Raw genomic sequence first — 25,582 nt, forward strand, 5'->3', positions numbered from 1 at the left:
GTTCACAGATAAATTGAGAGAAAGCTGCAAAGATTGGGTACAGAGATTTCTCATATACTCCCCTACCACAAGTAGAACTTCTGGGCTTCCCCACTTACCAACGTCCTACAAGAATGGAACCTTTGATCAAACTGATGAACCTACACTGACACCCTATAATTTCCTAAAGTGTTTACTTTCCACTAAGGTTCACTCTTGGTGTTAGACACTTTATGGCTTTGAACAAATGTATCTGATATGTATTCATGATTACAATATCATTCAGAGCAGTTCTATTGCCCTAAAAATCAGTTCTATTGCCTATTCATCCTTGCTCACCAGAACCCCTAACAACCACTGATTTCTTTGCTTTCTCCAAACATTTGTCCCTTTCCAGAATACTATATAGTTGGAATCACAGTTTAGACTTTTCAGATTGGCTTCTTTCACTTAGTAAAATATGAATGTAACTTTCCTCCATGTCTTTTCATGCCTTGATAATTTTTTAAAGCTGAATAACATTCCATTTCTCATGTACCACAGTTAAATTTAACTATTTGTTTACCAAAGGACATCTTGATTGCTTCCATGTTCTGTCACTGTGCATAAGGCTGCTACAAACATTTGTGTGCTGGTTTTTCTACAGATGTAAGTTTTCAACTTTTTTGGGTAAGTACCAAGAAGTGTGATTACTGGATCAAATGGTAAAAGTTTGTTTAGTTTAGTAAGAAATCACCCAACTGTCTTCCAAAGTGACTGTACATTTTGTGTTTTATCAGCTATGAATGAGAGTTCCTCTTCTCCACATCCTTGCCAGAGAGCTCTGGAGGATATAAGCAGTTCCGTTTCCCCTCTCCCTACAGGAAACCTGCAAGGATTTTTCTCTGATGATTAAGTTGAGAACCTGGTCAAGTTCCTGGAGGTAAAGCTCACAAAATGGTGGGAGTCCCCTTATGACTGAGTTCCCCCAGAGTTTTTAACCCTCAGAAGTGCCCACACTAAATCTCCAGCAATTTGTTAATTGTAGTTTAGGATTTCCTACCCCGGAGGTGATTCACCACTTGTGAGTTAGCTTCAGTAAGTTGTGGCTCCTTGTATTTGCCTATCTGTGTTTCTAGTCTTGGGGCACAATTTGATTGTGTCCTGCTTCTCTTTTTTTTTTTTTTTTTTTTGGACTAAGAATTGTTGCTTAATAACAATTGTGTAACTTTTATCTTGTTAAGATGGACTGGCCATTTCCAAACTCCTTACATGAAACTGAAATCCCAAGTCAATTTTAATTAATAATTTTAATTTAAATAGCCACATGTGGCTAGTAACTATTATGGGCATTGAGGACTATACAATCTCTAGATAATTTTCTAATTTAATTTTTTTATTTATATGAGAGAGCGGAATGCATTACAATTTTTATTACACATGTAGGGCACAATTTTTCATATCTCTGGTTGTATACAAAGAATATTCACACCAATTTGTGTCTTCATACATGTACTTTGGATAATAATGGTCTTCACATTCCACCATCATTAATAACCGCATGCCCCCTCTCTTTCCCTCCCACCCCTCTGTCCTCTCTAGAGTTCATCTATTCCTCCCATGCTCCCTCTCCCTATCCCACTATGAATCAGCCTCCTTATATCAAAGAAAACATTCAGCATTTTGTTTTTTGGGATTGGCTAACTTCTTAGCATTAATATTCTAATTTAATTTTTTTTATTCTGTGTAATAATATTTGATTCTAATCATATAACCATGAAAAGTTGGAAATATCTCAATGAAGAGTTTATTAAAATCTAGTTACAGAACCAATAATGGAAAATTCTGAAAAGTGTCAGATTTGTATTTGGTATAAGATTATATGACAAAATTATTTAATAACTAATGAGAAAAATACATATGATTACAGTATGGTAACAGAGAACAGGTTACTCTGTTGAATAAAAGTAGAGCCACAAATCACATTTATGGTTGTATGACTCTGGACACATCAACATTCTTCATTGTACCTTAAATTTTACATCCACCAAAGATAAAAATATTTTATTAGTGTAATTATGAGTACCAAATGTGCTAAGCATTTAACATATTGTCAAGCACATAGCAGATCCTGAAGACATTATATTTTCCCCTTTAAAAATTTTTCAAGTTAACTTAAAAAATACTTTGTGCATAACTTTATTATTGTCTGGAGGATAATCATTTTTTGTCACTTCCTATTGGATTTGGATTCATTTCTTTTTTAAAAAGCCACAAACAACAGCAATAAAAAACCACAGTGAATTATAAATCACACATTGAAACAGGACAGAGTTCAAACACTGAACAAAAGAAAAATATTCTTCACCTTGAAGGTCCCTTTTTCCAAACCACTAAGTTAAAGGATTTCTTTACCCACTGTTGGTGCTGGCAAGGGAACCAAAACCTATTTATTTTCCTTCTCATCTCCCTTTGCTCCAAGTGTTCAATTCTAAGTCTTGCCACCAGCGATGTTGGCTCCCACTCTTCCAAGTAGACCCTCTCATTTAGGGAAAGATTTGGTACAGCCAGGTTGCCGATGGCTCCATGCCCCAGCAGGACTGCCAAATATGTGAGAGCAGCTTCCCACTAGGTTGTGTCCAGGCATACTTGGTGCCAGAAGATGTGTGGGGTCCATTCTCACTAAAGGCCTCCTATTCATTGCTTCAGCATTCTTGGAAAGCCAAATTCCAAAGCTTAACAAACAACACGGATAAATTTTGCAATGATATACATTGATAATTATAGTATAGCTGTGAGGAGGGTTTAGAGAAAGTAAAAGACACTAATATTCACACAACAACAGAATCAGACTTAGTAAACCTAGATCCATACTGACATGCATTCTCATTTGAAGTAATGTGGCACAGAGATTACTAATGTTTTTTTTTTTTTTTTTTTTTTTTAGAGAGAGAGAGAGAGAGAGAGAATTTTTATATTTATTTATTTATTTTTCATTTTCGGGCGGACACAACATCTTTATTTGATCTTTATTTGTATGTGGTGCTGAGGAGCGAACCCAGGCCTCATGCATGCCAGGCGAGCGCCCAGCCCAGAGATTACTATTTTTAAAGGATCCACGAGTTTCCTATAATTTTGTTTGCATTTCTTTTATTAGTCAACATCCCATGAAAACTATTGGCTACTCTCCATTTCTAGAGGGACTGTCTCTTCAGAACTTTAGTATTTTCAAGATCTTTGAGGGGAAGGGGGGAGATTGATTCGTGAAGACTGAGAAGCATAATTTATCCAGAATAATAAGTCATGAATATTTCTTCAAGTAAGATCCCTTATCACAAAATGAGTACATTATAGAATATGGTTGTGACCATAAGTCTCTCTGGTTTATACTGAACTATGCAGATATTTCTCTTTTCAGAAATAGAGTGCATTGCTTCATTTAACAACTTTTTTTTTCAGCTTTAAAATACTGCACCTATGCTCATGCTAAAGGCTCAAAAGGAAAATTAAATTGTTCTTAATGGAAGAGCACATGTAGTCATTTTTTCCATACTTTCCTGTATGTGCTCCAAGCTTTGGAATGTACTGTGGAATGGATACTAAGTGATTTGGTGTTAATATTTTCTTCTTCAGTTTTCTTCAAATTTTATTTCATTTGCGGGGAGATATAAAATCACTGATTATCTTATCCATAGATTTATATAGAAATGAAATACAGTGTTTGATACATAATGGATATATTGCTTTCTATATCTGAGGGAATTTTTCATCCCAGAGAAAAATCAAGCAATTATAAAGTCAATCATAATGTATCTTTCAAACCTTGGATTTCATTTCAGCTATAGGACTTGGAGTTATATCATATATCCTCTATGTGCAGTGAGGTACAGGGCCTCATTTATCCGCATTGTTAAAGGGCAAATAGCTCCATGAAATTCCCATATATTGCAACTTAACTCTTTTATGTCTAAATTGGAGATTAGTCGTTCATTTCTATAAGTACTTAAAAACATTATGCATTGCTTTCATAGGCAATTTCTCCTGAACACAATTTAAACAAACTTGAAACAAATTAGGTCATTTATTTGCTGTAGAACTTTGACAAAGTTACTAAAATCCAGCTCAGCCACTTATTAGTTTTATAATTTTGGCAAATTAGCTAACCTCTGTTTTCTCATCTGTCAAACAGAGGTAATTATACCTATGTCACAGTTTGAGTTAGTTAATCTATATAAAACACCTCATAAACCACCTAACACATAGTAGACCTACTACAGCTTAGCCTCCCAGCCAGGCCTAGACAACACAGCCAGACGGTCTGAATCTAATGTTGCCTATGCCACTTCTTAGCAAGTAAATGTGAATGATCTTTTAAATTGAATCTCTCTGTGCTTCAGTTTCCACATCTGTAAAATGGGGATAATAATAACAGTTTTGGATTAAATAAGTATCTCAGACAAAGCCCTTAGAGCAGTGGCTAGCATATATGCTGCATTTAACAAAATTAATTTATTAATAAATTATTTCTTAAGAATTTATTAGTTACCCAGTTGTACATAACTTTGTCAGTATGTGTGTGTGTGTATGTGTGTCTGTCTGTCTGTCTGCACGTGTCTTTGACTTATGTTTTGGCTATTTTGCTAATATATTTTGGGAGTTCATCTATAAAAAGTTCTATGAGATACAGCAAAAATAAGAATTGTAATGCATTCCACTGTCATTTGATTTTTTTTTAGAGAAAGAGAGAATTTTTAATATTTATTTTTTAGTTTTTGGTGGACACAACATCTTTATTTTATTTTTATATAGTGCTGAGGATCGAACCCAGTGCCCTGCGCATGCCAGGTGAGCACACTACTGCTTGAGCCACATCCCTAGCCCTGTCATTTGTTTTTTCTTTTTTTTTAATAAATAAAATGTTCTATGAGATAAAGAAACATCCATTTCTATGGTTTCTATGGGTTTTCAATTTCTGCTTGTTGATTTTGTTTCTCTTCCTAGGTTCTTAATGAAAATATTACACTTCTCTCAGTCAAAAAGGCTGAGGTGGCTGGCAAAATGAGTATTCCCTTCAGGCTCTGCTGATGTTGCAGAAGTATTGACCCAGAGAGAAATTGGTGTCATTAAAGCAAACAGTGAGAAAAAAACCTCAGTAGCAGATGAGATGGTTTCCAATCTAGAATGCTAGCATTTGTTCAAGATCAGTCTCCAAGCACACCTCTCCCAAAGAGCTAAGATTAGAATGGGGCTCAAATATAAATGCTCATCTGAAGTCCAAGTTCTCCCTTTTTGGCCCACCATCCCAGTACTTACAATTCTAGAATCCCTTGTCCACAGTGCCTCAGCACACTTCCAGGTGACAACACTGGTAATGTACTTCCCTAGACTAAGCAAGTGCCCAAGAGGAAGTTGTGTGTAGGGACAAGGACAGAGCTGGGATGTCTGACTTAGATGATCAAGTGGATGTGCATAGAGCAACCTTATGGTAGGTAGGTAGACAGGAGCCAGGGCTTGGAATGGAGGTCAGAAGGCTTGAGGCTGGCTTCCTCACACTTCTGCATTCAGATGTGAGCTGAGAATCTCTCTTCCCATATCATTCTAGAGTTTGACATATCAAGGTAAATGGATAAAACATGTTTAAATAGTAGATGATGACATTTTACTCTCCACTTCTATTTTTTTCCAGTTTTTATAAATATTAGGAATATTACAGATATTAGGAATCATCTGCATATTATTCTTTTTTTCCAAATGGGATACTTCTTAAGAGTTGAAAATTTGAAACTTACAGAGACAGAAATTCCTTGAACAGAGGTATTTTCCCTATAGTGGGAAGAAGGCCATAATTTGGGATCCTGTCAATTACAGAGATTCTGAAAATGCTGTTACAAGGAAATGGCAGGATGTACCAGTAGAATTGCCTGCTGCAGCTGGAGGCCCTCCCTTAAGCACCAGAGCTGTGGACAGCATTGCAGACCCCAGGGTCCCCAGTTTGCACAAGAGTAGATTTCTTCAAGGGATCAGTTGGTCTTGAATAATATATAAATCAGAAGGAAGAAATATGGACTGAAGAACAGAAAGGACTCCCTGCATGGATTAACATTTGTAAGACTCTGGGGTTTTCATGTAACTTGAAGTGACCAAGCACTCAAAGTGACTGAGAGTGAGTATTATGCTGGTGAGTGAAGTCTCAGTCACAAAGAAAAATTAAGTCATGTTCTTGGTCTTCTACCTTGAGTTTGTATTTAAAACTTTAGCTTCTGCTATGGAGGGATTGGATTTTAGACAGGATATGTGTGTGGCCCAGAAGGCAAAAACTCTGAAAAATGCATGAAAGTTTCACAGTAGTCAATGTCAGCTCAATATAAAGTATATTTCCCAGGGGAGCTTTAAAACTAGAAGAGGTAATGTGTTTATCAGCAAATATACATGCTCTGGTCCACTTTAAATTTGATATTCTTTTTGCAAATTAACAAATGGCATTCTGAAACACCAACATAAAAATAAAACCCAAATAGGCTGTGGTTATGAACTTACCTAAACTGATTTCAGAATTTTGGGCTTCCTTTAGACAGATATCTATAGCCTTTATAACATTTGGTATGCTAAATTAAAGCAAGTTTATTGCTGAATTCTGAATTCTACAGATATATTTATTAGCAAGCTCACACAGATTGGATTGGTTATTCAACCTGAATATTTCATGATGTTTCTTTGTTCTTGGGGTCACTCTTAGAGTGAACTTAATTGAGAGGGTCCCATGAAGTAAATGCAGCAATGTGCTCTGGAAGAGCTATGTCAGTTCATGACTCATAATAAGGGACATAATCCTCAATGTAGGTCACCATTTTGAAGAATTGAACCAAAATTCAAACAAGCAGAAATGACAAGACTATGTCATCTGAGACAACATCCATATAATCACAGAAAAATCATTGATGACTTTCCTTAGACTAGTTAGTACATCATCCAACAATAAGCAGTGAAGAAGACTCAAGAGAGTTGAAGACCATCATCTGTGGAATGGTATTCTGATATGCCTTTTCCAAGTAATAGTCAACCATCCCCAGGACATATAGTCTTCATTAGCATTCTTCAAGTTAACAAATTGTCCCTGGAGAACAGATTGAAACCAACATTGCACACTCATATCACTTTATTTATGCTGAGGTAATCACAGGTAATTTACAGAATATGTAACATCTGTGTCATGAAGTGACAAATCTGATTCATGGGCGTTTTAAAGCAGAGGCTGTACCGTTAGTCATTACCATCTTTCTCACTGGGTTCTTTGGATCCTCACTCATTCTAAAGTCCTCTATTTTTATCCCAAACCACACATCTAATTAGTAGTGAATCTAGAAATAAAGACTGGGTTTTCCTTTTGATCACTTTCTCATTCAGGCTGCCTGCAAGATTTAACAAGTTATTCTACATATAAACAGTCATTTGCTGATTAAAGTTTTTCAATTAAAATACCAGTTGCCTTTTTCACTGATTATTATTTAAATGTTTTCTTAACCTTATTCTCATTTTTGTGATTTTATGATAAAATTTATAGTCTTAAGTGTTTTTTAATTCTGCTGATTAATTTAAAATCACATTTTATATGAAAAATGGAAAAGGTAAGACATTTTTAACTCTTAAAATTTTAATTAAGAATCACTTCTAACATTCACTAAAGCAAGATTTTAAGTTGCTCCATAATTCACTATTTACATAGTGATTTTGGATATTTGTAATTGGTCAGAAAGGCACCATAAAATATTAACATTTTTTATTTTACTCCAGATTAAAAGCTATGAATTTTAATATGTCAACCTAAGATTAAAAGGTTACTATATGTATTCTTTTCTGTTAATTTAAAAATGAAAAATGAAGCCTTATAATTATAAACTTGAGTATAAAAAACATATTCTGGAAAAAAACCATATTCTGCCTAAATGATATTCTTGGTAAGGTTACCATTTCAGAACAATTAAAAACTGCTTTAATTTTTACAGCAAAATCGAAACTATTCTTCTTATTAGATAAAACATACTAAGCAGAACCAAGCTTCTAGTTATTCCAAGGTAACTTTTCCATTTCACTACAGATGAACCTTTCTTCCTGTCGTCACCTTCAAGTTTCAGGGACTATGAAAATCAACAAAAGGAACACACTGTTCTGTGGTGTTAGGGTTGGTGGTTTATGGAAACTTAACAGGATCCCTCTTTCTCTTAGCTGTCCATATATTCTCAATGAGGACAGCTAAAAAAAGGCCAAACCAAATGTTTCCTTTCTGGGGTTTTGAGGCCTCCACTTCCAGTTGAGAAATAAAGGCACACATTTAGTGGGTTGATCCGTCAGAATCAAAACTACTACTTAAGGTTTGAAGAGCTGGCTGATTCATGAATTAAAATTCTGAAGGCTTTTAAATGAACACTTTTGATAGACTTTATATTGATCAAGATGTCTGTTTTCTGCATGCCAGATAATGCAGAAATGCATTTACATCTTGATGTCTGTACAGTACATGAAAACAGATTACCCACAGTATGTTGTGTTCAGTCAATTTAAACTTCGGACTTCTTGTGGATAGAGGCCTGGTGTTATTGACCTTTATAACCCAAGAGCCCAGCCAGCACTGGGCTCAGTGAGTGACCATTGACTAAGGATGGTCAAGCAAGTCCTATTAAGGTGACTGCTGTATCTAGATATGGGGAAACAAGAGCTAGACCAGTTAGTGGACAGAAAACTGGGGCTCTCCTTCTATCTTCTGTTAATAACCTCAATTTCTCATTTATGACATAGAACAATGATCGTTGTCTGCTTACCTCAAAGATTTATTTCAAGATGAAAAGTCACATTTGTTTTAAAACTATGTGTACTTGATTGCTGTAAAATGCTATTATCATGACATCTGATTAAATAGAATTATCTTTGGGATTCCCAGTTAAAATAAAGGTAGGATATTTATTTTATATTCTGATGCCAGTAGGTGAATTCTAGTAATCAGAGCTCCATAGATGAGTCAATATTTTAAAGTTGAAGTAAAACTCAAGTACAATCAATGGCACTAATTTTAAGGGTATAAGTTTTATGACTTTTGACAAACATATGCACCCATAACTACTGCCTTATCAAGGTGTAAAACAATTCCACCAACCTAGAAGTCCCCTCCCGCTTCATTTAAACCCCTTTATAAAAAGCAATGGCTATTTTGATTTCTATCACTATTGTTTAATTTTGATACTATGAAATTTCAAATAAATGGAAAGTACAATACATACTCATTTGTATCAGACTTCTCTTGCTTAATACAGTCATTAAGATACCTTCTATACTAAATATTACTTAATTTCTGAGTCTCCATATTTATTTTTCCATTCACCAGTCAATAGACATTGATTTTTCCCAGTTTTAGGCCATTATAAATAAAATTCCCATGAATATTCTTACACATGACCTTTTATATAAATATGCTTCAATTTCTCTTGGTTAAAATGTAGGAGAAAAGATTAATGGATCATTATGTGGTGTTCTCTTTAACTTTATGAGAAAATCGCACTTTCTGTTATGGTTGTAGCATTTTTAAAACTCACTAGTAGAGTTTTAAAAATTTATTTCTCAATTTTTAAAACTCACCAACATTCCTATTATATACACAGGTATATAATTTCACATAACTCCATATGTGTGTGTGTGTGTATATATATATATATACATTGTATATATGTATATATAATTTGTGTATGTTATATCTATACACATATTATATATTCATATAGAGTACATGAGGGAATCCTAGTTGTTCTGCATCATGTCCAACATTTGAAATTATTTGCATGTGTTGTGTGTGTGTGTGTGTGTGTGTTTGTATGTAGTTAGTCTTATTATCTGTAGATTTCTCATCCATGAGTTCAACCAACTGCGGATTGAAAATTTTAATGCAAAATTATGTGTATATTGAACAAATTTTTCCTTTTCATTTTCCCTTAAACTATATAACAACTTTCATAGAGCATTTACATAAGTCAGGTATTACAAGTAGTTTAGAGATGATGGAGAGAATGTGTGTACATTTTATGCAAATATCATGCCATTGTATATAATGGAATTGAGCATATTCTGGTTTCACTATCCCCATTGGTGCTGGTACCAATTCCCACAAATACCAAGGGAGAAGTGCATGTAATTTTGCCAATTTTAGTGTTGAGCAGTACTTAGTACATTTTAGTATTAATTTGCATTTACCCGATGATAAAAAAATATATGTGATTATTCACATATCTTTTTGATGTATCTTGCCCATTCTTAAGTTTTCTTTTGCCTTTATAATTCTTAATCTATTGTTGAAAGCAGTTTTGTGAGGTGTTAATTATGCTAATTTCGAATATTTTCTCCCAGTCTATGGTTTGAATTTTCATGATTTATTTTGTTGAGCAATTTTTTAAAAGTGTTTTTTGGGGGCAAGGGTACTGGGAATTGAACTTAGGGGCATTCAACCACTGAGCCACATCCCTAGACCTTTTTTTGCATTTTATTTAGGGACAGGGTCTCATTGAGTTGCTTAGCACCTCAGTGTTGCTGAGGCTGACTTTGAACTCATGATCCTTCTGCCTTTGCCTTCCAAGCCACTGGGATTACAGGTGTGCACCACCACACCTGATATAAAGCTCATCAACATTTTATTTTGAAATTAGAGGGTTTTTTCCTTTCAAAATTATCTTAGTCTAACTATGCAAACATAATCTTTTTTTTATAATAGGATGACAGTTTACTCATGAATGATTGGTGTGAAGCTTGGGTTAATGGACCCTCTGCCCCCAAATAGGTTTATAAAGTTTCCTGTGTCATTTGTTGAAAAGTATTTTTTCTCCCCATTAAGTAGCCTAAGAAATTATTCAAAATAGGTTGACTACAGATATTTTGGTCTATTTCTATGCTCTCTATTCTCATCCATTGATCTATTTATTCTTATGCCAATACCACATAACATACTTGCTTATATACTATATTTTTATAAGAAGATATAACATCAGGTAAACAAGTACTTCAAGTTCAACTTTATCAAGATTATTCTGGCTAAGCTTTTTTTTTGCATTTTCATACAAAGTTTTTATAACAGATTTTAATTTATATAGGAAGACCTGATGTGAAATTTTGATTGTAGTTGTATTAAATATGTAGACAACTTTAGGGAAGAATTAGCATCTTTTTGTAATCAAGTCTTCCAACTGATGAGTGTGGTATACTTCTCTATTTATCCAAGTTTTCTTTAATTTCCTTCAGCATTATTATATGCTTTTCAGCAAAGAATCCCTGTCAAACTTTTGACATATATATTTGTGGGAATTTTTTTATTTGTGAATGATATTGAGGTTTAATTGATTTTAATTAGTCTTAATTTAAATAATTATATTATTCAGCACTAAAAAGAAATCAGTTTTTTTAATGACTTAAATTTGACTTCATTCTTGTTAGAGAGCAGAGACCCCACCTGATACCAAGTTTTTGAAATGAAAATTTGTTTTATGTCACAGTATATCTTGGTTAATTTTCATGTCACTTGAAGTGTGTGTGTGTGTGTGTGTGTGTGTGTGTGTGTGTGTGTGTGCACTCACTCATTGCAGTTGTTTGGACTATAGATGTGCAGTGGATTGATGGATGCAAATGTTCATGTCTACCCCCTAATTAGTATACTGAAATCCTAAGTCTCACATGATGGTGTTAAAATGTAAGACTCTGGAAGATAATTAAGTCATGAGGGTAAAGCATTCATGAATGGATTGGTGTTCTTACATAAAGCACTCCAGGTAACTCTTAAGTGCTCTTTCTGCCCTATGAGGATTCAAGGGAAAGTTGTGAAAGGACCCTAATCAGAACTCAACCATTCTGTTCCCTGATCTCACACTTTCAGCTTCCAGAACTGCAGGAAATAGATTTCTGTTGTTTTTCAAGCCACCTACTCTATGACAATAGATTGTATAATTCTTCTATATGCCTATTTTACTCACCTGTTTTATTAATTGGTGAGAAAAGAATGTTAAAACTATGAAAGGGTTACTATTGTTGCAAATTTGAGTAAGCATTTTAGTTTTGGAAATTTTTGCTTCATAATTTAAAACATTTTAAATTAAAATTTGTTGTAATTTGGATCTGGAGTGTCCTCCAGAGAACACATGTTGGAGACTTGGTCTCCAAAGCAGCAATGTCAGGAGGTGAGGCTTTTGGGACATGAGTCAATCATGAGGCCTCTTAACCCTATCAGTGAATTGATCTTTTGATAGACAAATAATTTAAATGGACTACCATGGGGAGACAGAAATTATAGGCAAGTGGGGCATGGATAGAAAAGTAGATAGTAGATAACTAGGGGCATGCCCTTGGGAACTATCTCTTGTACACAGCCCCTCTGTATGTTGTGTCTCTCTGCTTCCTGAGTTAAGCTGCCATGAGTTAAGCAACTTTCTTCCCTGGTGCCATTTATCACAATGTTCTGCCTCATCTCAGATCCAAAGCAACAGAACCAGCCAACCATAGATTGAAATATCTGAAACCATGAACACAAATCAATCTTTCCTCCTTCAGGTTGTTTGTGTCAGTTATTTTGGTCACAGCAATGAAAAGTTGATTAACACAACATTTGACATTGTTGTCTACTTGATAAATTGACTTTTTATCACTTGTCAAATAATGTTCTATATTTATAGTCTACTTTGACATCAATATAGCTGCACCAACTTTCTAAACACTAGTCAATGCATGATAACAAATTTTTATGCTTTTACATTGAAGTTTATATTAAATTTTAAGTATGTTTCTTGTAAGAAATATGTCCTTGAATATTTCTGAAAACATATTGTGATAATCTCTGCATTTTAATAGAAATGTTTAGTTCATTTACATTTAATGCAGTTGTTGGCACTATTGAGTTTAAATCTTTTATCTTTCTATTTGATGTAATATATATATATACACATATATATAATATCTGATATAACATATATATGATATATAATATATACTATCTGACATAGTATATATAATATTTGGAAAAGATATTTTAAAGTATTTCATATTATCTTCTTGAATGACTTTTATCTCTACCCCATCACTCATATTTTCAGTTGTGGCTTTATAATCTAATCATATGAGTACTTTTGTACTTTAATTTTTCCCCCTATATGAGATCAGAAGAAGTGTTATTTTTCTATTTGTGTTAGTTGTGCCTTAAGCTCAGATTATGAGATGTTGAAAGAGGGTATTTTTCAGAGTTAATGTAAGAAGAGAGAGGGTGGTAATTCTTATAAAGAAGGCAAAAGTAAGACAGGAACAGCAACTATGCATCAGGATAGAAATTTCATACATTATTTGAATTTGAGAACAATAAATATTTGGTTTTTGAAACTTAATTTTGGACAGGTGATGCTGAACAATGAGACTTCTTTGGTAATAGAAATGCATGTCTGAAGCTATCATAGCTGTGAGAGTAAACTGCCTCATCGGAATGAAAAATGTATTCAACTATGAGCCATTCAAGGTTTTCCATTTATATTCAATCAATATGAAAGGTAACTTGCCGTTTTCTTTTGACTCCATTGGTTTATTCATTCTTTTTTTTTTTTTTTCATTCAAGCATTAACTCAGTTTGCAATGAGTGTCACCATGGCCACCAGGGAAATCTTGAGCAGTTTTCTAAGGAGAAGGCTAGGAACAGCTAATGCTTCTTTTTCATTCCTTCAAAGCAAATGGAGGCCTGGCCTAAATTAAGCTGGAAGTGCTTTTTTGCAAAGCATACCAAGCTTTATGGGAGTTCAAGCTCAGCATTTTAGGCACAATATTTCAAACTAAATCACAAGAAAAAAATTCACCACTATATTACTTCTTTTAAACAATTCAGCATGGTGTATTTCTTTCCTCTTTGGAAATGGAATACAGCTGCCTCCTGGGTCATGATTACGTTTAAGGATCTTTTTTTTTTTTTTTTTGGTAAACTGAGGTCTTCTTGGAGTATATCAGTGCAAAATGCAAATCTTAGCATGCTAAATATTTATTCGGTTGTAGAAAAATAGAGCATATTATTTAAGGAGAAGAAATAAACCTTCATCTTTCTAATGCATATTCTTTGAGTTTCATAAATTCGGCATCTTAGTTTTAGACCATTAAGAACAATTGAAATCAGATTTTTATTTCTAAGTGAAAGAACACTCTTTACTAAATAATGCTCAGTAAGAAGAAAAGATTCTATGAACTTTCTCAAGTGTTTAAATGCAAATGTATTTTACAACCAAATTTTCTAAACCATTTCCTAATTTAAGAGAAATTAAAAATCTTTTCATCTTATTCTTTTATTTTACAGATATTTTATACAATATAGAGATCACATTTTTTATTTGAGTATTTTTGTTTCTTCGTTTTTTAGGAAGTGTTTTTATTGGGCTTTTAATTTTTAATTTCAAAAGAAATAGATGCTCATTAGAAAAACAGCTAGAACAAAAGCATTAAAAGTAAAGGTTTTAATATATCATACTTTTCCTATATATGTATTGAAATATTAATATTAAACACACACATCATACAGATGTACATACATGGACATACATTAACATATGTTTACTGAGTTTATACTATACTTTCTAGATGTATTATTGTCTTATATTCTACTTTTTTCTCTCAAACATGCTTTAGAAATGTTACATATCTCTAGATGTAGATTCAATTAGACTTTTATACCAATTCCACTGAAACTGATCTACAATAAGATCATCACTAACTTTATTTCAATACACAATCCTCATTTGTCATTTTACTTTATCCTTACATGACTCTGAGGGTCCCTTCTTTTTCTTGAAACACTGTCTTCATTTGACTTTCTGAACTTCTTTTGGTTTTATTCTTCAAGGTTCTCCTTCTTGGTATTCTTGACAGACATCCCAATTCCACAGTCTCTAAACATTTTATTTTAATTGTGCTTGGTCTGTACACCTCTCATTCTATTTTTTTAAAAATTTGTTCTTATTAGTTATACATGACAATAGAATGCACTTGGACACCACACATAATGGAGCATTCCTCTGGTTGTACACAATGTGTACAATATGCTCGCAGGGTAATAATGTCTAATTAATTCTACCATCCTTCCTACCCCTGTACCCATCCCCTCCCCCTGCCTTTGTGAATTAATATCCACATATCAGAGAAAACTTTGGGACTTTGGTTCTTTGGGATTGGCTTTTTTGCTTAGCCTGATATTCTCAATCTCCATCCATTTTCCTGCAAATGCCATAATTTCCTTCTTATTTCAGGCTGAGAAATATTACATTGTGTATATAGACCACATTTCCTTTATCCATTCATCTGTTGAAGTATACCTAGGTTGGTTCCATAGCTTAACTACTGTGGGTTCAGCTGCTATAAATATTGATGTGGCTGTGTCACTGTAGTATGCTGATTTAAAGTCCTTTGGGAATATGCCAAGGAGTGGGATAGCTGGGTCAAATGGTGATTCCATTCCCAGTTTTCTGAGGAATCTCCAACACTTTCCACAATGGTTGCACAAATTTGCAGTCACACCAGCAATGTATGAGAGTACTTTTCCCCCCACATCCTTGCCAACATTTATTGTTGTTTGTATTCTTCATAATTGCCATTCTGAATGGAGTAAGATGAAATCTTTTAGAGTAGTTTTGATTTACATTTCTCTAATTTCTAGAGATGTTGAACATTTTTTCCATATATTTGTTGAACAGTCGTATTTCTTCTTCTATGAAGTGTCTGTTAAGTTCCATAGCCCATTTATTGAGTTATTTGTGTTTTTTGGTGTTAAGGTTTTTGAGTTCTTTATATCTCTTGGAGATGAATTCTGTATTTGGGGTGCATGTGGTAAAGATTTTCTCTCACTCTGTAGGCTCTCTCTGCACATTATTGATTGTTTTCTTTGCTGAGAAGAAGCTTTTTAGTTTGAATCCATCCCGTTTATTGATTCTTCATTTTACTTCTTACACTTCAGGAGTCTTGTTGAAGAAATCAGATCCTAAGCCAACATGATGAATAAATATTTGGGCCTACTTTTTATTCTATTAGGCACTGGGTCTCTGTTCTAGTGCCCAAATCTTTGATCCATTTTGAGTTGAGTTTCCTGCATGGTGAGAGATAGAGATTTAATTTCATTTTGTTAGATATGGATTTCTAATTTTCCAAGCATCATTTGTTGAATAGGTTATCTTTTTTTCCAATGAATGTTTTTGGTGCCTCATTCTAGTATGAGACAACTGTTTTTATGTGGGCATGTCTCTGTGTACTCTAATGTACCATTGATCTGCATGTCTGCTTAGGTGCCAATACCATGCTGTTTTTGCTATTCTGGCTCTATAATATAGTTAACTTCTGGTATTGTGATGCCTCCTGCTTTACTTTTCTTACTAAGGATGGCTTTGGCTACTCTGGGTCTTATTTTTCCAAATGAATCTCATGATTGCTTTTTCTAGTTCTATGAAGAATGTTATTGGGATTTTCATAGGAATTTCATTAAATCTGAATAATGCTTTTAGTAGTATGGCTATTTTGACAATATTAATTCTGTCTAACCAGGAGCATGGGAAGCCTTTCCATCTTCTATGAGCTTCTTCAATGCCTTTCTTTAGTGTTCTGTAGTTTTCTTTGTAAAGGTAGATATTTTACCTCTTTTGTTAGATTGATTTCCAAGTTTTTTTTTTTTTTGAGGCGATTGTGAATCAGGTAGTTTTCCTAATTTCTCTTTATTTTTCTACTCATTTCTGTTGCTCATATATGATGTGATATGTTTAAGTACTGTTTGCACAGTTACACATCCCAAATGTTTATCTCTACTCTTCTATTTACTGTGAGTTCCTTGGTAGCACCTACAACTATTAATTGATATGTGTATCTGAAGCTCTCATAGGCTTCTCAAACTTAAATATTTAAAACTTCAAAGTTCAGTTTCAAGTCTCATGTTTTTGATATCTGCTAAACTTACTACTTTTTGCTATTTCAGTAATCTTCAACTTCATTCTTCCTGTTATAAACAAAAAAATCTTGAAATTATTTTTAGCATATTTATTGATATTTTACATCTGATATGAAAAATCTTGTTAAATTTCCAAATAATTTCTGAATCTTTCATTTACTCCTTCACTAATACCTAGTTCTAAATCTCATTATCTCTTGTTTAAAATATTTATTGAAGAAACTTTACAACTGGTCTTCTTCCTTCTTCCCTTATCTAAATCCAGTGTTTTCTCACTGCGGCAACCTGAGTGATCTTATTGTACTATAGACAAATCACATTGCTTTTCTGCCTCATCCTCTGTGAAGCTCTTGACAGGTACCTCTGTCCTCTCTGACCTCATCTCCTATTGGTACTCATCTTTGTGCTCATTGCCATTCTTCAAAGTCACTAAAATTTGCTATTCCCTCTGTGTTAAATTCTATTCCTCCAAAAATATGGATGATTTAGTCTCTCACCTACCTAAGATAGGTATTGAAGCAAATTTCACAGATCTTCATCTTCAGACACCCGATTTAAAATTATGCCATTGAGTTGGGGATATAGCTCAGAAATAGAGCATTTGCCTAGTATGTGTAAGACTCTGGGCTCAATATGAGCACCACCAACAACAACATAAAATTTCCACCATCCCAATTACCTGTTTTATTTTTCTCCTTAGTACTAACATGAAATGCTATTACAGTTTCCTAGTACTGTGTTTTGTGTGTCTCTCCTGTTATAATGTAATCTCTAGGAAGGCAGAGATTTTTCTTTGTTTTATTCATCTATGTGTCCAGAATGAAGATAGTGCCTAGAGTATTATGAACACTTACATATTTGTCAAGTGAATGAATAAATGGAGGAAATATTACTTTTTAAAATCTATTCTGGATTGATATGTGTTTAGGTTTTTTGTACTTATGTATTACTATTAGCACACGATAATATTTTTAGCACATCAAGTGTTTCATTAAGGTAAGTTTCTGAAAGTTAAATTGCTGCGTTAAAGGACTGACACAATTTTAAGACTTTAATTATATGATCGAAGTTCTCCAGAAGAGATATAAACAGTCACACAGCTACACAGTTTGTGTGTGCCTCTAATACAATACATCAACTATTGTGAGAATGATTTCTCTAATGTTTCCAAATATGCTACTAACAACTCAGCATCTCTTCATTATTTTGTGTTCATGCAGTGTTTCTCCTCTAAGTCTAGACAGCAGCATCTCTCAGCCAGCAAGCATATGGACAGCTTGTGTTAGCAAGAGTGTAATATTTGCCTAAAATGCTCAAAGCAATTTCTAAAAATCCCTCAAATCCAGTTGACATTTCACATTCACCTGCAATTTTTTTAGTAAGATTCAGTAATATGAGCTATATTCATTTTTTGCAGGAAAAAAAACTACAAAACAAACAAACAAACAAAAAACCCTGACCTGACATAGTCTAAATGTTTATTTCTCCCTGAGATTCACAAGTTGACATCTAATCTCCAATGTGATGGTGTTAGGAGGCGTGGCATCTGAGAGGTCATTAGCTCATAACAGCTTATCATTTATCTTTTATAAATATTCTTATAAAAGAAGTCCCAGAGACTTTCCCTGTTTTTTTTTTTTTTTGTTTGTTTTTTTTTTTCATCATGAGAGGACTCAGTCAGAGGTTGCATCTTTGAAGAAGGAATTGGGATCTCACCAACCCCTGAAACTCCAGTGCCTTGATCTTGGACTTCCAGCCTCCAGAACTGAGAGAGATGTTTATGTTGTTTATAAACCATCCAGTCCGTGATGTTTTTATTCAAGCAGCCTGAAAAGATAAAGACACCATCATAACTAAAATAAACACATTCACTGGAGAAAGACACTGAAGCTCCTCTCCCATGAAACCCAGGCGAGTCTGCAGGCAGGTGCAGGCTCTGTCTCCTCTGGGAGAAACCAATGGTCAGACTGTGGCCACTGGGAGGGGGTCTACCCCAGTCCTTTGAACTGAGGCCTATTTGGTTTGGCTCTGACTCTGACAGGCCCCCTTCCTGTGCTCTTGTTAGATTTTTCTGGCTACATTCAGAAAATAGGGAGCCTGTCTCTTGGTGAATATTGAATTACTCTATGTGATAACTCGTGATTTTAATGAGGATTTGTTAATCTCTAAAACATGCACTCTTTCTTTGTGTCTAGTCTTTCTCATCTTCCTGAGATACTTTTTTTCCTCAACTAAATACTGCTCTCTTTCCTGTCAGTATGGTTTAGATTTTCTGTGTGTTCTGTAGAGGATGGCCTACATATATATTCAAAATTACATTTCAAGAAATGTGTTTCTTCCAATGACTTTAGAAATAAAAGTTGGTTACTCTGATTAAAAGTTGTAATTAATACTACACAGGGAGTAATAGTGAAGGAGAAATATGACTGCTTTTGCATTTTAGGGGGAAAAAAAAGGTTGATTTTTACCCGAACAGCTTTTCTCAGACATTTTGGTCTCCATATGCCTTTATACTCTTGAAGATTCCAAAGAAAATAATTTTAGAGATTATTTGTAACATTAAAAAGTTATAACAAAAATAATGGTTAATGTTTTATTTAAAATATAACTGGTTAACCAATTCCATTTTAATAGAAAGAATGCAATTTTAGGAAAAGGTTTTAAAAACTTTAAAAAGCTTTTAGCAAAAAGAGTGGCATTACTGTATATTTTTGTAAATATTTTTAATATATGACTTAACAAATGGCAGCTAGATTCTCAACCTACTTCTGTTTCCACCCATTTTGTTGCCATATCACACATCAGTTAATATATAGTTTCTGGAAAATTCCAATGCACCCTTGTGAGAAAATGAGAATGAAATAGACAAATAACATCTTACTATTATTATGAAAATGCTCTTGATCTCACAGACCTCTTGAAAATGGATGAAGGGTTCCTCTGGAATCCCCAATCTTATGTTGTCCTTGAAGCATATTCCAGAATATGAAAGTGAATAATAGTGGACAAAACTTCAAAAGTGTTCTTTCTTTCTTTCTTTCTTTCTTTCTTTCTTTCTTTTTCTTCCTTCCTTCCTTCCTTCCTTCCTTCCTTCCTTCCTTCCTTCCTTCCTTCCTTCCTTCCTTCCTTCCTTCCTTCTTTCTTTCTTTCTTTCTTTCTTTCTTTCTTTCTTTCTTTCCTGGAGATTGAATCCAGAGGCACTTTACCACTGAGCTACATCCCTAACCCCCCCCCCCGCTTTTTTTTTTACTTTAAGAAACAGTCTCACTAGGGCCTGGGGTTGTGGCTCAGTTGTAAAGCGTTTGCCTAGCATGTGTGGGGCACTGGGTTCAATCCTCAGCACCACATATAAATAAATAAAGGTATTATGTACATCTACAACAACAACAACAAAAAAAAGGAAAGGTCTCACTAAGTTGCTGAGGCTGACCTCAAAATTGAGGTCCTCCTGTCTCAGCCTCTGGAGCCACTGGAGCAAGCATATACCACCACAGCTGACTGGAAAGTAGGTTTTTGTTGGCCTTTCTTTACTTCTGAAAATAAGCCATAAAGTTTGTTAAATTTTGGAGGGGAGTGTGGGACATACTCAAACATTGAGTGCCACATCTCCAGCCCTATTTTTGTATTCTATTTAGAGACAAGGTCCCATTGAGTTGCTTGGTCCCTCACCATTGCTGAGGCTGGCTAGAACTCTCTATCCTCCTGCCTTGCCTCCTGAGCCACTGAGATTACAGGCATGCAACACCAAGCCCACCAAATTTGTTAAATTTTTAGTAACAAATGCACACTTTTGGTTGGCATCCTCCCTAGGTTTACCTATTTTTCTCTTTCCACCTAAACTAATGAACGAATTTTCTTTGTAATCTACATACATAGTAGAGGTATTATCATACCAGAATAATTCTCTGTCCTTTGAGTCATTATGTCTTTGATTATTTAAGAAGAAATAGCAATAAATTAAAATAAAACAGCTTTCTTCTTCATGATAATTAAAGCTCTTACAAAGATACTGTCTTCAAGGTTTGTTTTGAAAATATTATATAGTCACTTTCATTAGATAGTAACTTGGAATTATTTCCCAGATTCTTATTATTCAATTTCATTAAAACTTCCAAATTGGCTTTGACAACTGTCTCAATTTACCATCTCTATTTAACTGCATGAATTTAAAAAATAATAAAAAACATTTCCAGGGTATAATTTTGCTCTTAAAATTACATTAGGGATTTTCCAGAGGCCCCATGAAAAATCACAGAGATTTGTCCTTTCATCTTATGAAAAGAAAGATATGAGACAAATTTAAGTTCACTTGATGTGCTACTATTTTAAGAATTACATGGGAAGGGTAGTCAGGTTAGAAGAGACACTCAGCCCTTCCTAGGGAATGTGTGCACAGGTAAAATGACAGCAGTAAAAATATTTCAGAAATATAGAAAGCCTTGGAAATGTGTCCTTATGTAATAGTAATTTTGTTCCCAGGGGAAAAACTGATCAAAGTGCTTATAAAATGTCTATATATTACACTTTAGTAGAGAATTTTACTCCTTCTTGTTTGAGAATTATTTATTATGGTGGTAATAGTATTGATAATGATAGTAAATTAATAATAGCTATTAAGACACTTTCATCTACATATAGTTTAGTTTTACTCTGGTGCTTATCTGAAGTCTCCATCGTAAGCTACAAGCCAAGAAAGGATCTATCTGTACCTTAAACAACTGAACTTCAGAAACTAGCCTCCTGGGTCCCGACTTCAGAGCTGACATTGTGCAGATAACTTTCAAACCACGCTAGTGGGTTGCTTCCTGAAAGTGGATTACTAAACCAAGATCCAGTAGCACAAGAATTAATTTCTTGAAAGTAAAGCATTTAAAATTGAAATAAAAAGTATTTTAAGATGATATTTGATTATTATGACCACCGCTATTAATTTTGTAGACTTTTCATAACAAATTACCATAAACTTCCTGGCTTAAAACAACAGAAATTTATTGTCCTACAGTTAGTTCTTGGGTTTAGAATCCCAAAGTCCAAGTGTCAGCACAGTTGGTTCCTTGTGGAGGAGCTGAAAGACCTATCCCATGCCCATCTCCTACCTTCTGAGGGTTGCTGCATCCACGACATTCCAAGGTTCCTAGACATATCATTTGAATCTCTATTACAATGTCACTGTCTCAAATCTTCCTCTGCATCTAAGGATATCAGTCATTGAATATAGGATCCACCCTAAACACAAGATTATCTCCTCTTGAAATTCTTAACAATTACAAAAACAGAGAGCTTATTTCTAAATAAGGTTTCATTTAGAATTTGGGCAAATTTGGTGGGGGGAGTTCACAATTCAACTCACTACTATCTCACCCCCAAAATTCACAGTCAGCTTCCTTACTTTTCATGAAACATTTATATAGGCACAATAAAATCTACCCTCTAGTGTTTTGCCTGAAGTGTTGTATTTGAAAATAATGCTCTTTTAATCAAGCATGGCAACTTCTATCTGAGAAAATAGACTAGTGACAGAGCCAATGCCTCTAAACTTTGCCCCATAAAACCTGCCCAACATTTAGCTATCAGGCAGGTTTACATTTAGGGTAATAAGGAAAATTCCTGGCAGGCAAGGAACGTTAAAATCTTTGGGGGACTTCCAGAAGAATTTATCCCATAGTAATTCACCCCAATGTACCATTGCTGATGGTGAAATCTGGTGAATCTTGGATTAGAAAGGCAAAATCTGAGATCTTTGTGAAAATAGCCAGGCAGGGATTTATTTATGGATTTTATAACTGCTCAAAACTCTACAATTCAGGAATTGCAACAAACTTAAGGAGTGGGTATGGTAAATTAACACTCTTGTTGCAAATCAGTCCGAATCCAATAGCCCTTTTTCTATGATCAAGAATATTCTCAGAGATTATTATGTCAATAATAATAGATTAGGATAGATTGTCAAAAATGATGTAAAAGATTTTGAAAAGGCAGAAATGATGACTTGCATCCTGTCTAGAACAGTGTTTTGGGTTTTCTCCACCTTTCAATGTCTGATTTTTTTTTTAATGATTCTAAAGTATATAAAAATGGTAGCAATAAAAAATGATTCTTGTTCATGAAAATGAATGAATTGACCCAGGAAGTTAGGTTTGCATCTCCTTACAGATCACTTCAGTCAGTATTCCTCATTCTCTTCTTTTTGAATTCTCTTTTGAAACTATTTTAAGATCTTCCTGAATTCCTAATTTATTAGTAAATTAAATGAAATGTGTCTTGTGTTCAAAAACTGAGTAAGATACAAAATTTGTGTCTGTTATATTTATTCACTATTCACAAAGATAAAATTTCAAGAAACTTTGGGATATTTATGTGGGAAAATTGCATATATAGATTCACTTGATTATTGCTTATCTCTTCCTCTGAAGTGGAAGCTTCATATTGGCAACAACTGATCTTGTTCAGTTCCATTTTCTCCAGAGGTTAGGATAATGCTTGGCACCTTCAAGGTACTCAATAAATGAAATAAATTTTTTAAAAATATTAAATGAACACATTCTAAGGAAGATAATATTTTTCTTTACACAGTTATGTTTGAGTCAATATTTTAACTAATACCCATAGATGAAATTCAAAGATTAAGCAGTAATATGAATTTTGTCATTGGTTGATATTACTAATTTTAATAATAATTTATTAAAATTTAAGCCAAGATTATTATAATTCATGTTATAAAATTAAATATAATATTTATAAGTTAGAATTTTTATATGGTAATGTTTTCATCAAAATAGTAATCCAATACAATTCAAATGTTTTGTAAAAAGTGATTACCCTGTTGTTAACGCTGTATAATCTAAAATAAATTGTGGGAGGCCAACCTTACAGGTGACTGAGTTACATTCCCCAGCTGGGTGCTGAAGCACTCAGTCACAGAAATGGGTGTGTCTTGCTACAGCCCCATGGGTGGAGCTATGCTCACCTGTTCCTTTGTAATATAACCCCTTGCCCTGTTTAGGATAGAATCTTCCATGGAAGTGCCTTGTGTGTGTCCCCTCCTTTTACTGTGCCCTTGGGTGTGGCCTACCCCGGTATCAGTCAACCTGCTGACAGTGGACATCATGAAGATAGATTCAGCCCCCTGAAACCTGACCCCTTGCCTCATTTGAATAGCTTCTCCTCAATAAAAGAGGTCAGCACATGCTCTCACTCTCTCTCTCTTTCTGCGGACCCTTAAGGTCAGAGGAGCTGTCACAGCAACCCCAAAGAAAAAGGTATTTGTGTCTCTTGTGTGGTTATTTCGTGCAGCCCAGTTAGCCCAGTTTAACTAGAGTGACCCCTGAGCCTTTTAGTCGCGAGAACAGAAACCTGGCAATAAATAGTAAAATACTATATAGTCGGTGATTCATTTTCTTCCATAGGCTTTATTTCTTTGTCTGTCTCTCTTTCTCTCCTGTCTTTTTCTCTATCATATACACTCACTGTCATTAGGCTATTCTCTAGGATCCATCTGTGGAAATCCCTACTCTTCTTCCCTGGGGCAAAACCAGTGGTACTAAGTTTTCAAGGGATTCTCATCACAGATGGAATTGTGGTACAGCTAATTCTATGGCAATATCCCAGAAATTCATATGTGTTCTTCCTAAAACCAATCTGCCTGAGAATATGGGCCTTTGTCAAGCTGATTCTTCTTTCCCACCTCCCTTATCACAGTTGTTGTACTCACACTTACCCAATAAGAGATATGATTCTCATACCAAATTTCACTATAATATATTGTTTCAACACGTAAAACCTCAGTGTACTAATTGAAGGAACACCAATATCTACTTTGCTAAGAATACATTTAAAGATAAATTCATGTTATTATTAAAATTATACTTCATAATTTAAAATATAATAAAGTGATCATTTTCATATCAATAATCATAAAAAAACTTAAATCAAGAAGAAAAATCGTATCTTTTAAAAAGACACTATCAAAAGAAATTTTTAGAAATTTCAATTTCAATTCACCAGGCAGGAATGAAAAGGAAGTACAGTTAATAGAAAGACTTTCAAAATCGAAAATATTTTATATTAGTATCAATTTGAATAGGAAGGAGAAAGGAAATAATGTTTCAAGGGAGAAAAATAAAACAAATTGAAATTCCCAAATATTAGAGAAGAGCTTGTTCAAGAATATTGTGATAAATAATGACAGATGTCAAATAGCGTATGTATTTTCATTATAATGGACACATTGAAAAAGGATATTCTGAAAAGTGCAACTTACACATATCTAAGGCATTAAAGTATTTTTTTAACTTAGGGGAACACTAGTAAAAACTGTTAAGATCCCAGTCTTATATCTTTTTGTCTCTAGACTGTCATGAAAGTATGACTGGTAAAGAGTAATGCATCTGTGCTGTTTGTGAGCCAGGGCGTGTGTCACCCTCATGTAACCTCATGCCTTATTACCTTAAAAATCTCAGAAGACCATCACAAATTATTCTAAAGATGGATCTGTAAGCCCTACTGATAGGCCTGTGAGAACAGACAACCTTATTGCAAAAAGTATTCAGCCTGTCATATCATGAGGCTTAGAGCGGACAATTGGACTTGAACACAGCACAGGACTGAACATTGACTAAGAGCCTGGCACACCATGTTTCTTTCACCAAATTT

Source organism: Ictidomys tridecemlineatus, chromosome 2, assembly GCF_052094955.1.
Source record: "Ictidomys tridecemlineatus isolate mIctTri1 chromosome 2, mIctTri1.hap1, whole genome shotgun sequence".
Lineage (NCBI taxonomy): Eukaryota > Metazoa > Chordata > Mammalia > Rodentia > Sciuridae > Ictidomys > Ictidomys tridecemlineatus.